Genomic DNA, 16,147 nt, shown 5'->3' with positions numbered 1-16,147 from the left:
TTGGATGATATTTTAATTTTCAGCAAGACTTTGGAAGAACATTTATTGTATATTCATAGTGTCCTTGAAAGGTTAAGGGAAGAGAAAGTGTTAAATAATTTGAAGAAGTGTATCTTTTCAAAAAGGGAGTTAGTCTATTTGGAGTTTGTTATATCACATAAAGGTCTCAAAATGGATCCAGAGAACGTAAAAGCCAACTTGGAATGGCCTATTTCAAGGTCTGCTATTGAGGTAAGATCATTTCATGGTCTAGTTAGTTTTTACAAGAATTTTATTAAGAATTTTAGTGGCATATGTGTACCCCTAACTGACACAATAAGAGGGGATAGAAAAGAGTTCAAATGGACTGCAGCAGCTGTAAGAAGTTTTGAATTGCTGAAGAAGAAGGTGACAGAACAACCTGTGTTGGAACTTCCAGATTTTAGAAAGGTGTTCCAAATGGATTGTGATGCTAGTGGCAATGCTATTGGGGCTTTATTGATCCAAGAAGGTAAGCCTATTGCATATTTTAGTTAAAAATTGAATGATGCAAAGAAGAAGTATTCTGTTTATGATCAAGACTTCTATGCAATAGTTCAGGCCTTAAAGAGATGAGGCATTATTTATTGCAAAAGGAATTTGTTTTGTATACGATCACCAAGAATTAAAATACCTAAATAGCCAAGGTAAATTGAATCAGAGGCATATGAAGTGGGTAGAGTTCTTGCAGAGTTATACATTTGTGTTGAAGCATAGAACTGGAAAATCTAATAGGGTTTCAGATGTACTAAGTAGGAGACAATTGTTGCTTATAGTAATGCAGGTTGAAGTAGTTGGGTTTGATGAACTCAAGAATTTGTACCCTCAGGATCCCTATTTTGCTGAAGCATGGAAAGCTTGTAAAGAGCCTGTTGCTGTAGATAGAACTAGGTGGTTAGACTATCTGATTCAGGATGGTATGTTATTCAAGGGCAGCCAATTGTGCATTCCAAGGAGTTCCATGAGGGAAAATTTGATTAAAGAGAAACATAGTGGAGGGATGGCAGGATATTTTGGTCGAGATAAGATCATTTCCATTCTTAGAGAACATTATTTTTGGCCTCAGATTTCACAGGATGTGAAGAAGTTTGTACAGAGGTTCCAAGTTTGTCATGTTGCCAAGGGATTTAGCCACAATACTGGACTATATCAGCCATTGCCTGTTCCATCAAAGCCATGGGAGGACATAAGTATGGATTTTGTTCTTGGATTGCCGAGGACACCAATGAGTAATGGCTGAGTATTTGTGGTGGTTGATAGGTTCTCCAAAATGGCACATTTCATTCCATGCCACAAAACTCATGATGCTGTCCATATTACAGACTTGTTTTTCAGAGAGGTGGTAAGACTACATGGTCTTCTAGGGAGTATAGTTTCTTACAGAGATACTGAATTTGTGGGGTATTTCTGGAGGGCATTGTGGAAAAAGTTGAGAATAGACTTGAAATTCAGTTCCACACATCACCCACAGACTGATGGCCAATCAGAAGTGGTAAACAGAAGTCTAGGCAATTTGCTGAGATGTTTAGTTGGGGATAGGCCCAAGGGGTGGAATTTGATTCTACCACAAGTCAAGTTTTCCTAAAATAACTCTATAAATAGGAGTACTGGTAGATCACCATTCCACATTGTATATGGAAGTAGCCCAAGGACTACGCCAGAATTGAAGAAGATAGAGCGAGGGGAAAGGACAAGTGCTAAAGTTGAAGAATTTGCTGAACATATCAAGCGTCTACATGAGGAGGTTCAAGCGCACATTACCAAGAGGAATCAAGAGTATAAAGCTAGGGCTGATCAAAGGAGAAGATATAAGGAATTCCAAGTAGGGGATCTAGTCATGGTGCACTTACGAAAAGAAAGATTTCCAGTCGGTACTTACAACAAGCTAAAAATGAAGAAATTTGGCCCTTGCAAAATTTTGAAGAAAAATGACTCAGGAAATGCATATAAGGTGGAGCTGCTAGATGGTGTTCACATTTCTCCTATTTTCAACATTGCAGACTTAACAAAGTATCATGATGATGGTGCAGATGAGGAGCTAGTGTTATAGCAATGTCCAATTCCTGCTTCTAAGAAGGAGGAGGTAGAAGACATTCCAAATCATCATGTGGGTAGGAGCACAAGAAATAGGTAGTATGAGGAGTATTTGGTCAAGTGGAAAGGACGACCGATAGAGGACTCAACCTGGATTTCAGCAGTTGAGGTTTCCCATTTGGAATTTCCTCTACCATTCATAAAGTGACAGGGTCACTTTTCAATCTACCCTGGGTGTCTGATGCAGGAGCATCCAGAGGTATAAGGGCAATCCTGTATCACCCAAAAAAAAGATGTACTTATACTTATTTTTTATTTCATGTGTTTTCATTTCTTGATACCCATTTGGGTCAAATAAAGGTTCTAACTCTCACAGTTCCACTATCAGTGTTCTAGGATAGAGTATTTGAACACCTTGTGATACGTGTAAATGGGTAAAAATAGGAGTATTTAATTGAGCCATCATTTTGGTGAACTAGGAGGTGTAAATTGGCTAGATGAATGTAATTGTAATTTATAGCATTCCACAAAAAGAATCAGGTCAAAAGACTCGACGGTTTGAAAGTTATCGCAGTTTTTCAAGTTTTGGAGACCTCCTAGGAATGCTTCAAAGTTAGGTTAGGGGCAGTAAATGACCTCAAAAAGGGGGAAAAAATGGGGGATGAGTGAAGCTGGTCCATAGGGCTATAGAGTAGTTTGAGAGCTTTCCGAAAATGTAAACGGTTCGTCAATCGGAGCTACGATTCAAAAGTTATGCCTCCCAGAAGTTTGGTTACCATTTTTGGATTCTTCTAGATTTGCACCAACTTCTAACATGGCTTCTGGAGCCTTCTACTTGGTCAGTGGATGCCTACTAGCACTTTCTAGAATGTATTCCTAATCCTTAACCCTCTGGGGTCTATTTAAGGACATTTCTGGCATTGTAAAAGGCAGTTCGGAGTGGAGTTTGAGAGGAGGTACTGAAAGGAGAAATTATCTCTAGATTTATGTTATTGTAAGCCCATAGGGCATGTTATGAAGTCTATTTTCTCTGTACTGAATGCACTATCTTATTTTCACAGTTAATACAATTTCCCTTTTCCTGTTGTGTCCATTCTATGCATGGGTTGTGTCCCCATAACCACTTCAATTTTTGCACATCATCAAAAGGAGAAAAACCTTCCTTTATACCACATCCTTAAAATAATTCCTTGAGTTGACCTTGAGGTTTCCCCAATTAAATATAATATGACCACATTATTATAATTAATTATATTACAATTACACAATACTCTTAGCTTGTTGTCTTTACAACTTCTCTAACTTCACATATCATAATTATAAGTCTATTAGGAGATACAAATCAATCATCAAAAATGACTTCTCAAATACTCTATCTACAAGACATTTGCTATAAATCAACCATATCTTTTGCATATCTTTGACTTATTTGATTTGCACTTATCTATCTCATCAAGATACTATGTAGAATAAATCTTTAACTACGCTTCACTTGATCTTCTATACTCCATTTGTATGATCTCATTCTTTGTATGCTACACTACTAGTCTTCATAGAAACATTGCTATATTGACATAAATCACAAGAAAAGTCATGAATGCAACATGTTAAACATGCTAAAAATCTCCCACATGCTTTTACACTGCTTAGGATACTCTCCGAAATGAATACCATCAAAATTCACAGTAACAATGTCTCCCTTTAGCATTGATCATAACATAGATGGAAAAATATTTTCAATATGGATAGGTACAATGAGTTAAGGTTGTCACTTATGGAAACATATATCTTAGGAAGAGATGGTAGAATATACTATTGACTATTCTATAGCCATAGACAAAAAATTGTCTAAGTGATAAATAGTTTCTCTAGCAGTGCATAAATAGTTTTGGTATTGCAAAGGCTAAAATTATATTTGGAACATGCAAAGTTAAGGGAAGGTATATCAGAGTGTCATGATAATGTACCTAAGTGTGTAGATTAGTAAAAACAATACAAACAAAGTTAGAGGCCAAATTAAAGGTAGTATGAACCAAAGGAGCATAGTACAACAAGAAAAAAGGAATAAAGTGTTAAGGAATTATTTTAGTCATGGCATAGTTACTTATTTATGTAGGGACAACATCCTAGATGTTTACCCTAAGTTAGCATAGCATGTGATTGCATCAAGTTGACTGCACAAGAGCTTTGTAAAAGTAAAGAGTATAAGTAAATAATAATTTCATTCAAAGTATGTGGAAGAAAGTTATATGTGATATATGAAATGGGAAGTATATGATGAGTATGAAAAATATGTATATAATATTCAAATTTTTAAGAGAAATCTATGATATAAATTTTGATGTCAGATCAGACTATGCAAAGTACAATAATCAACAATAAAGAGCTTTATGTATCTATCTCACTTTGTATTTAAAGGTACTATATTGTATAATTGCATGTTAGGGAAGTGTGCTCCTCTTGCATATATTTGTAAATTATAATACTAGCTCCTAACAAGGTTGAGGCTTTTAACATGGACTAGTCCTCTAACAAGGACCAAGCCACTATATGTAATTCATGGACTCTCAACACGGTCAATATCTTTCACAAGAAGCTTTTGTTTAGTGGATCGTTTTGTGTGTGCCATCCCCATTGAGGTTTTCCCTTGCAAAGGGTTCCCTAGTTAACAAAATATGGTGTTGTGAGTTCTTTTTTTGTATGGTTTTATTTATTGCTTAGCATTATTGGTTTACTTTGATATGCATGTTGTAAATTAATTAATAATATCTCTGTGGGAAAAAGTTTGTAGAATATTGATTCACCCCCCTCTCAATATTATCTATTTCTAACAATTGGTATCAAATAAAAGTTACTCATAAGAGGCTTAATAACTTGAGTAAGATCCCTATGGATATGGAACAGATAAAGAGAAATCTTGAAGAATCCCTAGAGCAAATTGATCTTGTTATAAAAGAAAGAGACAACTTGAAAGAAAGGTAGATGAAGATGCAAAAGATTGCATTGGAAAATTGAAAGAATTGATTGATTACCTAAAATCTAGAAAAGAATAAAAGGAGAAGACTAATGATAGTGCTGCAATAGTAATCCTTAAGAAATAAAGTGAGATCTTGAAACATGAGTTAAAAATTGTTGAACTTAAGTTGAGTCTGAAGAAAGATGATAGTAAGATTGAACTAGATATGAAATCTGAGAATGAAGACCTACGATCACATTTGACACAAGTAACATATGATCAATATTATATCAAAATAGAGTACACATAATTATAAAAATACAATACTATTATGAAAGGAGAGTTAACTCAAGCTAAGGAATAGATAGATAAACTTTATTATACGAGTGATAAAATTGATGAACAACTACTTTACCAAAGATCTTCTTATGATAAGACATGTCTTGGATATAGTATTAGAGAGAAATTAGCCAAGAAAAATAAAGTTAGGAAGGAACCAGATCTAGTTGTTGAAATCCCTAAGTCTAAAGAAGTTGATTGGAATAGGATTGAACCATGCCTATCTATAAAAGTATCTAAAGAAATTGAGAAAGTTAATCAACTAGATAAATGTGATGAACCAAAAAAAATAGAGAATGTTGAACCTGTTGATGTTTTGAAATGTTATAGGTTTCAAATTATTCTGATGAGAACAAGACACATCTAGGGGTAGCTAACTACCATCCTTAACATATCCTTTCAGACACTGGGCCAATTGTAAGGCTAGACCCTTTTTCTACTTGAGGCTCTGCAAAACCTAGGTAGGTGAACCTCAGATTCAATCTATATTGTACCAATGCTAAACATATTCTTGAATCTTTTATAGTAGATTTAACCCTTATTTCTCCTAATGACTCATGAAATAATATAGATCTGCAATAGCTAAGTGCAAGATAATGGAATTCATAAGCTGAGTGAGGGCATTATTTTAGTTCTTCAACATGAAAGGGAAAGAAATTTGATTATGATGTTGAATATCAGAAGAACCCCAAATATGTAGCAACATGAACAAGTAATCCTATAACTGATCAGTGCCTTATCTATTGGGAAATTACATGAACTCAATACATAAATCTATGATATCTAGGACATATTTCATACATCTAAAAATCATATCTATCCTATTACCTTGTGAATCAGACATTGGTGTTCATAAAACCTCATTCTTATGAATTATCCTTCTCAAATAATCAACAATCCTGTCAAACACATCAAGCATTTACTTGACTCTTTGTTCAAATAGAAAAACATATCTAACATACAACCTTAAAGAGAAGAAAATGAGTCTTAGTTCTTTGTTCCTAGACCACATAAGACTACAAATTACTGAGATAGGAAATGAGAATCAGAATGAAATTAAAGAAATTCTAGCTCATTTGTAATCATTTCTTTGAAATAAAACATTCAAATACATGAAATCAAAACATGAAAAACACCTAATAGATCTAAACTAGCTGAATAATCTTTCCTACTACTATCATACAAGAGAAAATATGCTAAAGAATGAAGGTGGAATCATAGTTCTAGATTCAACAAACTAGTCTCACAAAAAAAACTAAAATTTCAAACTAACAATGGTCTCATAGTGAAAAAACTAGAACCCTTACAATGGATGAAAGAAAGAAAGATATAGAAGAGGATGAATTCTTGGATCTAATATGAGAATGACATGTGTCCACTTGAAATTTCATCTTTTGTAGTTGCAAAACCTCTTTCATCTATCTACCCATTTTATATGATGAAAAATATGATATGATATGATATGATATGGTTTTCATCATTATTCTATAACTAACCTGAAAAATATCTATGTTGAATGATGAAAACTTTTATGTCAACAAAAATCTGAACTATGTCATGAAATGCTGGAATTTTTTTTGATTTAAACTGGATAAAGGTTACCAAAATTGACCCCAACTACATTCCTACCATGTTTTACCAAGCTTGTAACTGCATTTTCAATTTTGGTCCATTTCACTTAGAAGGCCCAAATTTTACATTTCTAGCTATAACTTGAACTAGTGAATTCTTGTGCAAAAACTAACCTCATAATCAAAAAGTTCATCTTCTCTTGACTCTAGCGATATATAATATTTCTATATTTGCCTCTTGAAAACCCCTTAAATCTTAGTTTGAAAAAATATGCCCCCTTGTGAAAAGCTCTAGTCTGCAACTTTGCTAATTAAAAAATTTAAAATATCCTAATGTTTAAACTATAGGATATGTCCTTTTAGATTTAAAAATCATTGTACGTGCCCTTTTGAAAAAAAATTTAAAACTAATTTTTAAATCATTTTTTATTTCTACCCTCACCTTACAACTTTGGGTCAAACCCCTCTGACTTCTGTGAAACTTTGTAGAGCTGCCACCTCCTTAAGAGAGAATAAAAAAATCACTGCTATGATCTACTTTTTACAATTGTATGTTTTATAATAGCAGATTGCAAATAAAATTTTAAAGCTTATCAAGAGCTTAAACTTCCTTTTCAAGACACTATCAAAAGTTTTAGATCTGCCCATATAACTGAAAATCCTTCAAAACTATTAGAATGAGATCAACTAGGAACAAATTGGTATAGAGATTTGAGAGTTTCCACTAACACTTTGTGAGAAATAAAACATAATTTGTCACTTGAAAAGTCTAAACCAGACCTTCAGATGTAGAAAAAATGCAAACCATCAAACCACCTTGTAGATTTACAAACTTGGAAAAGGGAACACATACTTTATGTTCATTCTTGACTCTAATTTTACAACAATACTTTGAAAACAAAATCCGGCTGAATTGATTGAAGATGAATACTTTGATCAACACAATTTACACTCAACCTCAAAGTTGCTACTACAAATGGAATAAAAACTTACTAGGAGACATGAATCTTCAGCAGAGAAATAGAAAGCACCTCACAACCCTGCTGTTGTAGCAAATTCTTACTTATTGTATTGAATCTTTCTTCAAATTCTTAAGGTTTGCCTATTATATAGATTCTGAAAATGCTATGTACACTAGAGATTCTAATACTTTTAAACACCAAATTCCTTCATAGAGTCCCAAGCAGAGTCACCATTTTGTTGGTGTTTTGAAATGTTACAAGTTTCAAATTATCCCAATGAGAACAAGACACATCTAGGGGCAGCTAACTCCTATCCTTAACATATCCTTTTAGACACCAGGCCAACTATAAGGCTAGACCCTTCTTCTACTTGAGGCTCTGCAAAACCTAGGTGGGTGGACCTTAGATTCAATCTATATGGTACCAGTGCTAAACATATTCTTGAATCTATTATAGCATATTTAACCCTTATTTCTCCTAATGACTCATGAAATAACATAGATCTACAATAGCTAAGTGCAAGATAATGAAATTCATAAGATGAGTGAGGGCATCCTTTTTAGTTCTTCAACATGAAAGGGAAAGATGTTTGATTAATGGTGTTGAATATCAGAACAACCCCAAATATGCAACAACATGAACAAGTGATCCTATAATTGATCGATGCCTTATCTATTAAGCAATTACATGAATTTAATACACACATCTGTGATATCTAGGACATATTTCATACATCCAAACATCAGATCTATCCTATCACCTTGTAAATTAGACATCGATGTTCATAAAAACCTCATTCTTATGAATTATCCTTCTCAAATAATCAGTAATCTTGTCAAACACATCAAGCATTTACTTGACTCTTTTTTCCAACAACAAAACATATCTGACATACAACCTTAAAGCGATGCAAATGGGTCTCAGTTCTTTTTTCCTAGACCACATAAGACTACAAATTACTGAGATTAGAGACGAGAATTAGAATGAATTTAAAGAAATTTTGGCTCATTCATATTCATTTCTTTGAAACAATACATTCAAATGCATGAAATCAAAACATGAAAAATACCTAATAGATCTGAACTAGCTGAATTATCTTTCCTACTACTATCATACAAGAGAAAATATGCTAAAGAATGAAGGTGGAATCATAGTTCTAGATTCAACAAACTAGTCTCATAGAAAAAACTAAAATTTCCAACTAACAATGGTCTCACAGTGAAAAAACTAGAACCCTTACAATGGATGAAAGAAAGAAAGATATAGAAGAGGATGAATTCTTGGATCTAATATGAGAATGACATGTGTCCACTTGAAATTGCATCTTTTGCAATTGTAAAACATCTTTCATCTTTCTACCCATTTGATCTGATATGGTTTTCATCATTATTCTATAACTAACCTGAAAAATATCTATGTTGAATGATGAAAACTTTTATGTCACCAAAAATATAAACTATATCATGAAATGCTAGAATTTTTTTTGGTTTAAACTAAATAAAGGTGACCAAAATTGACCTGAACTACATTCTTACCATGTTTTATTAAGCTTGTAACTGCATTTTCAATTTTGGTCAATTTCACTAAGAAGGCCCAAATTTTACATTTCTAGCTATAACTCGAAGCAGTGAGTTCTTGTGCAAAAAATAACCTCATAATCAAAAAGTTCATCTTCTCTTGATTCTAGTGATATATAATATTTCTATATTTTCCTCACGAAAACCCCTTAAATCTCAGCTTGAAAAAATATGCCCCCTTGTGAAAAGCTCTTGTCTGCAACTTTGATAATTAAAAAATTTAAAATATCCTAATGTTTAAACTATAGGATATGTCCTTTTAGATTTAAAAATCATTATACATGCCCTTTTTAAAAGACATTTAAAACCAAATTTGAAATCATTTTTTACTTTCTACCCTCACCTTAAAATTTTGGGTCAAACCCCTCTGACTTCTGTGATACGTGGTAGTATCTAATTGGTTGAACTCTGCACCCACACCTGCCACTAAGAACACCACATGGAAACCTCTCATTAGGTACATGAGTGCCACTAGACTGCCATGTCATCACCTTGGATGCACCCACCATGTCACTGCCACCCGAGCTTGGTGCTTGCCCACATTATTTAACCTCTGAGAAACTTCATAATTCAGGCAAGCACCCACCATAGATTTTGGCCAAGGGTCATGATATGGTGCATCGGTCTTGATCTCTCCATGTTAGCATATTGAGTTGCATATTCATTTAAAATTTTCTCCCAAGTAACCCACTAGCTAGCATCCAACTATGCGCTTTGTCATCATTGGGCCCCATGTGTGAGCTTGGTGCTCACAAAAGCCTTTGTCTTTAAGACATCTCATGTTTGGTGTATTGTTGTATTTAAAGACATAAAACCTTTACTGCATAACAAATGTGGGACAAAAGCCTTTGAAGGCTTTCTACATCCTACACGTTTCCTTCAATTTCTATTCAAGCATTCTTTGTTTTGTTGCAATTTCATCTAGTTAACTTCAATATGGACTACCTCCTCCCTGTGTAGAGCTCCCTACCTACATTCACTTTATCTTGGTGTTATTACAAGATACTATTTCTTCATTCTTACTTCAAGGCTTTGGTTTGTCAATATATCTTTGCGCCTCTTCAAAAATCTATAGGATACCACCTCTAAAATCAGCATGAATGTTATTTCATTGGCTTTTCATGCGGGTGCTATGGGTGGAGATTTTTTTATATGATGCCACCCCTTACTTTTCAAACAACCTCCTACTTAGCATCAGTAGTCCACCAATGAACCTCCCTACAAAAAGCATTATCGAATCCATAACAATCAATGTATTTGATGCCTTTCATAGCCGTATCCTCCAAAAATTTTTAGGACTTCAATGCTGCATAAACTCCTCCATTACCATTTGGAGCCCCTAGGATCTAATATGGGGTTTCCATAATAGTTATACCCACCTTTGAAATACAAGGTAATGTACCTTACTGAAAAAAGGTTACTTGTTCAGACTCTGAGCCAAAATATTTTTGAGTCTCAAAGAATTTATGTGTTGCATCATGTGTAAATGGACTTGTCATAATATAACAGAGTACTCTAATATATCAACCTGCACCATCAGGTGCAGACTAAGCTGCAAGTCTTTGAACATATTAAAATGTGCTCTACTTGAAGTTGGAAGAGAGATTAACCAAAAGGAAGGCCTATGGTGAAGCATCCCTTTGGCTCTAAACTTCCTAATTCAGTACCTTGGCCTCCAGGAAAAAGCACAATTGTGAGCTTGCCCTCACAAATGCCCTTCATTCCCATTTTCCACCATCTTTCTATTTCTTCTATTGTTCTTTCCAAAGTAGTGGTGACACTTGCCTCTGGAACTGGTTCTGGATTTGTTATAGGCTAATCTTACAAAAGAAAAGATTGTTTGATAATTCGATCAACACGGGAAAGATCCAGACTCTTAAGGTCATTGATCAAAAGCTAGCACTCTTACGGATTGAGCTCCTTCCACAATGCCAAGGGTTGTTCTTGACAAAAATCCTTGAGCTGCTCCACCAAAGCCTACAATAGTTTCATTTCCTCAAGAATTTCAACACATTTGTGCAGTTTACCTCCATCACACAAAGATGTAATAAGTGCAATATATGTAGAAACTATCAGAACAAATATTTCTCTCTTGATTTATTCATATAACTCTAGTGCCTTCTGCCAATTTTTTGCATTACAATAGACACCCATCAATGAGCTGTACATAACATTCCCTTTATCTATCTCTTGAGGAGTTCAAAAATCTCTCGACCCAAAACTTGCAACATATCTATCTCAAACATAGTCCTGGCAATCTAATCAATTTAGTTGGACCCCAAAGTGGGTCTAACTAAAAAAAAATTCATTTCTAAACAACTGAATTCTCGTAATTGATCCACTAAGATCTTTAAACTAACTCAAATCAAAATCAAGCATTGAATTATCCTTAAAAACTCATTTTTGCCTTTTACAGCCAATTGTCATTCTAGTGCTAGAAGATCCTTTGATTGGGGCATTTGTTCACTATAATGAGGACAATATAAATCTAGGAATTGGGCTCATGAAAAATAACTGGGCACACTCGACAAGTGGTCAAAGTGGGCTACTCAAATTTTGTAGATTGAAACAATGGCAGAAAAACATTTTTTGCAAACAGAATTGACTAGGGAAAGTGTGTAGACGGATTCGTCAAGACTTGAAAATTAGCACACTTAAAATATTTTAAGATTACAACATAGTGGTATAATCTATTCAATCTCACCTATCATGAATCTCAAGATATGACATCATGAATAGGGGTAATGACAAATTTTTACTTCTTGACACTAGTAAAAGTTAGAAATTGCATTTGGAATAGTGTTTGAAAACTGATCAAATGGATTCATCGTCAGCTAAAAATTGAAACATAGCATGTCTCTGACCTCTACAATGTAGCACAAAAGGAAATTTATCATTTTGGTCAACTAGATCAAATTTATAACAAGTCCAACAGATCCTCCTAGAATTCAAAACAATTTATATCAGCATGACATCAATAAATGACCAACTGTGAGGGATTCAAAACCTAGTAAAACAGATTTGACATGACTCAAAATCTAACACATAGGTTCTCTGGTATGGACACTAATAACTCCCAAAGCAACAAGTCATAAAATTTTACTGGGTGTGAGATTTTCAATTGCAAACATAGCCTCCTATCGCCTCTTGTCATTATTTGTCAGTCAAAAATGTAGATTTGACAAATGCTCAGAACGAGACCTCACGAAATGGTTTGGAATGGCAATTTATCTTCATGGAATGAGTAGACATACTAAATGTAAGGTGTTAGAAACATTAAACACCTCATGGGCCTCAAATGGACAGTCGGGTACATATGCATCAAAAGTGCTTATAGGGATTTATTTTTCAATGGTACTCAAAATTAGGGCTTTGATTTTGAGTCCCAACAGTGGCTCTATCCGATGATGCATGTCTCTTGTAGGAATGCAAAGGATTCAAATCTCTGGAAGAAGAAAATCATTCCCAAAACAACAAAAACTTCTCTCAAACAACTTTATTGAAAGCAAGAAAACTACTGCTACTATGTACAAATGATGGCCTCAAGCCACAGAACTTCAAAAAAAATTTTTACCTCTATCATATACTTGATTTTCATTGACATTCTCATCAGGTAAATTTTAATTTTAATTCTCCTTTGTTTCACCCAACACATCAGCACTTTCAATAACTTCATTAGGCAAAACAAAATTGTCATCATTCTCATAGTGCCTGTAAAACTCAAAGACTATTTCATCATCATGCTCACTATGAGAAAAAACATCAGCATGTTGATGATTGCACAAACTGAATTGAGAATCAAAATCCAACAAGGATTCATGCATGCTGATTGGAAACACAAAAACTTCATATTCTATGCCATTCACCAAGTTGCATGTACCAAAAACTTGCAACTCACCTTGTGTCTCTAGCTACAAAGAGTATGTGAAATCTAATTTTTGCCTACTTGTAGTCATGTCATTCACTAAATCAGATTTATCTTTCACTAAAACCTCTTCACATTCTTCAAAAAAGTGATTAGTTACCAAGCATGAAAACTCATTATGAAAGTGTTGATCTAAACTATGTTGATCACAATCATTTTCTTCATCTAACTGAATGTCAGAATAAACCTTGAAAACCAGCATTATTATGACATTCATTCTTATCATGGAAATCACTACCTCTACTAATTTTACATAATTCATCAACTTCATATTTCCTATAACCAAGTTTATTTTCACTTTCATATCCATCTTCCTTATGCTGATTGCAATTACCTGATTCATTAACATTTGAATCCTTCTCTTCACATTCACAAGACAAATTATCTTTCTCTATGGATTCATTATATTCATTACTAGCTTGAATTTAAGCACACTCATTATTATCATTAGGAGATATGTCATTAATTCTATAATTATCATTTTCCATCTCCTCAATGAATCTTTCAATTTGCAAAAAAAATCGCAATCTTATAGGTTCCAGCCAATTGACTGAATCAATCACTAGAACATCAAAGAAAACACTAGGAAAGGAAGACTCTTAAGGTCTACAATGAAAATGCATCTTGCTAATTACTGATTTAAACCATAAATAATATTGTTTAGTATTTAGACCTTGAGTACTTCCTACTTCAATTCTTATAACACTAACAATCTTTTTGTAGATCAGTTTATTCAACATAACAATGTTGTTACACAGTTTCTAAACTTTCAAAATTTGGCAAACTAAACTCAGATCTAAGATCTGACTCCATCATAAAGTAAAACTTCTACCTCTTCCTTCTAGTGTTGAAAATCACTAAATAGAGGCAACCATGTTTTTAACATTTGACTTCCATGAAAAGAAAACATGAAAACCAAAATATCTCAAGTGTTGATGCAAGATTTTGATTTTCTAATTTTGCATAGGTGCAAGACTAAAAATCCTTTACACCACTGGTGAAACTTTGTGGAGCTACCATCTCCTTAAGAGAGGATAAAGAAATCACTTATCTACTTTTTACAATTGTATGTTTTATAATAGCAGATTGCAAACAAAATTTTAAAGCTTATCAAGAATTTAAACTTCCTTTTCAAGACACTATCAAAAGTTTTAGATCTGCCCATACAACTAAAAATCCTTCAAAACTATTAGAATGAGATCAACTAGGAACAAATTGGTATAGAGATTTGAGATTTGCCACTAACACTTTGTGAGAAATAAAACATAATTTGTCACTTGGCAAGTCTGAACTAGACCTTCAGATGTAGAAAAAATGCAAACCATCAAACCACCTTGTAGATTTACAAACTTGGAAAAGGGAACACATACTTTATGTTCATTCTTGTCTCTGATTTTACAACAATACTTTGAAAACAAAATCCGGCTGAATTGATTGAAGATGAATACTTTGATCAACACAATTTACACTCAACCTCAAAGTTACTACTACAAATGGAATAAAAACTTACTAGGAGACATGAATCTTCAGCAAAGAAATGGAAAGCACCTTACAACCCTGCTGTTGTAGCAAATTCTTACTTATTGTATTGAATCTTTCTTCAAATTCTTAAGGTTTGTCTATTATACAGATTCTGAAAATGCTATGTACACCAGAGATTCTAGTACTTTTAAACAATGAATTCCTTCATAGAGTCCCAAGCAGAGTCACCATTTTGTTGGTGTTTTGAAATGTTACAAGTTTCAAACCATCCCAATGAGAACAAGACACATCTAGGGGTAGCTAACTCCCATCCTTAACATATCCTTTTAGACACCAAGCTAACTATAAGGCTAGACCCTTCTTCTACTTGAGGCTTTGCAAAACCTAGGTGGGTGAACCTTAGATTCAATCTATATGGTACCAGTGCTAAACATATTCTTGAATCTACTATAATAGATTTAACCCTTATTTCTCCTAATGACTCATGAAATAACATAGATCTACAATAGCTAAGTGCAAGATAATGGAATTCATAAGATGAGTGAGGGCATCCTTTTTAGTTCTTCAACATGAAAGGGAAAGATGTTTGATTAATGATATTGAATATCAGCACAACTCCAAATATGCAACAGCATGAACAAGTGATCCTATAATTGATCAGTGCCTTATCTATTGGGCAATTACATGAATTAAATACACACATCTATGATATCTATGACATATTTCATCATCCAAATATTAGATCTATCCTATCACCTTCTGAATTAGACATCGGTGTTCATAAAAACCTCATTCTTATGAATTATCCTTCTCAAATAATCAGTAATCCTGTCAAACACATCAAGCATTTACTTGACTCTTTGTTCCAACAACAAAACATATCTGACATACAACCTTAAAGTGATGCAAATGGGTCTCAGTTATTTTTTCCTAGACCACATAAGACTACAAATTACTGAGATTAGAGATGAGAATTAGAATGAATCTAAAGAAATTTTGGCTCATTCATATTCATTTCTTTGAAAAAATACATTCAAATGCATGAAATCAAAAAATGAAAAACACCTAATAGATCTAAACTAGCTAAATTATCTTTCCTACTGCTATCATACAAGAGAAAATATGTTAAAGAATGAAGGTGGAATTAGAGTTCTGGATCCAACAAAGTGGTCTCATAGAAAAAAACTAAAATTTTCAACCAACAATGGTCTCACAATGGAAAAAATGGAACCCTTACAATGGATGAAAGAAAGAAAGATATAGAAGAGGATGAATTCCCAGAT

General features: G+C 33.7%; 1 pseudogene; it reads right to left on the bottom strand.

The window, feature by feature from the left end:
- Nucleotides 1-10,641: 10,641 nt before the first annotated feature.
- Nucleotides 10,642-11,490, bottom strand: LOC149554895 (UDP-N-acetylglucosamine diphosphorylase 2 pseudogene; annotated as a pseudogene).
- Nucleotides 11,491-16,147: the final 4,657 nt, after the last annotated feature.

This window comes from Cupressus sempervirens, chromosome 5, assembly GCF_028749045.1.
Source record: "Cupressus sempervirens isolate cs-2001-9-10 chromosome 5, ASM2874904v1, whole genome shotgun sequence".
NCBI classification, from domain to species: Eukaryota; Viridiplantae; Streptophyta; class Pinopsida; order Cupressales; family Cupressaceae; genus Cupressus; species Cupressus sempervirens.
The sequence above is the reverse complement of the archived record's forward strand: the minus strand, read 5'-3'. Positions and strand labels throughout refer to the sequence as shown.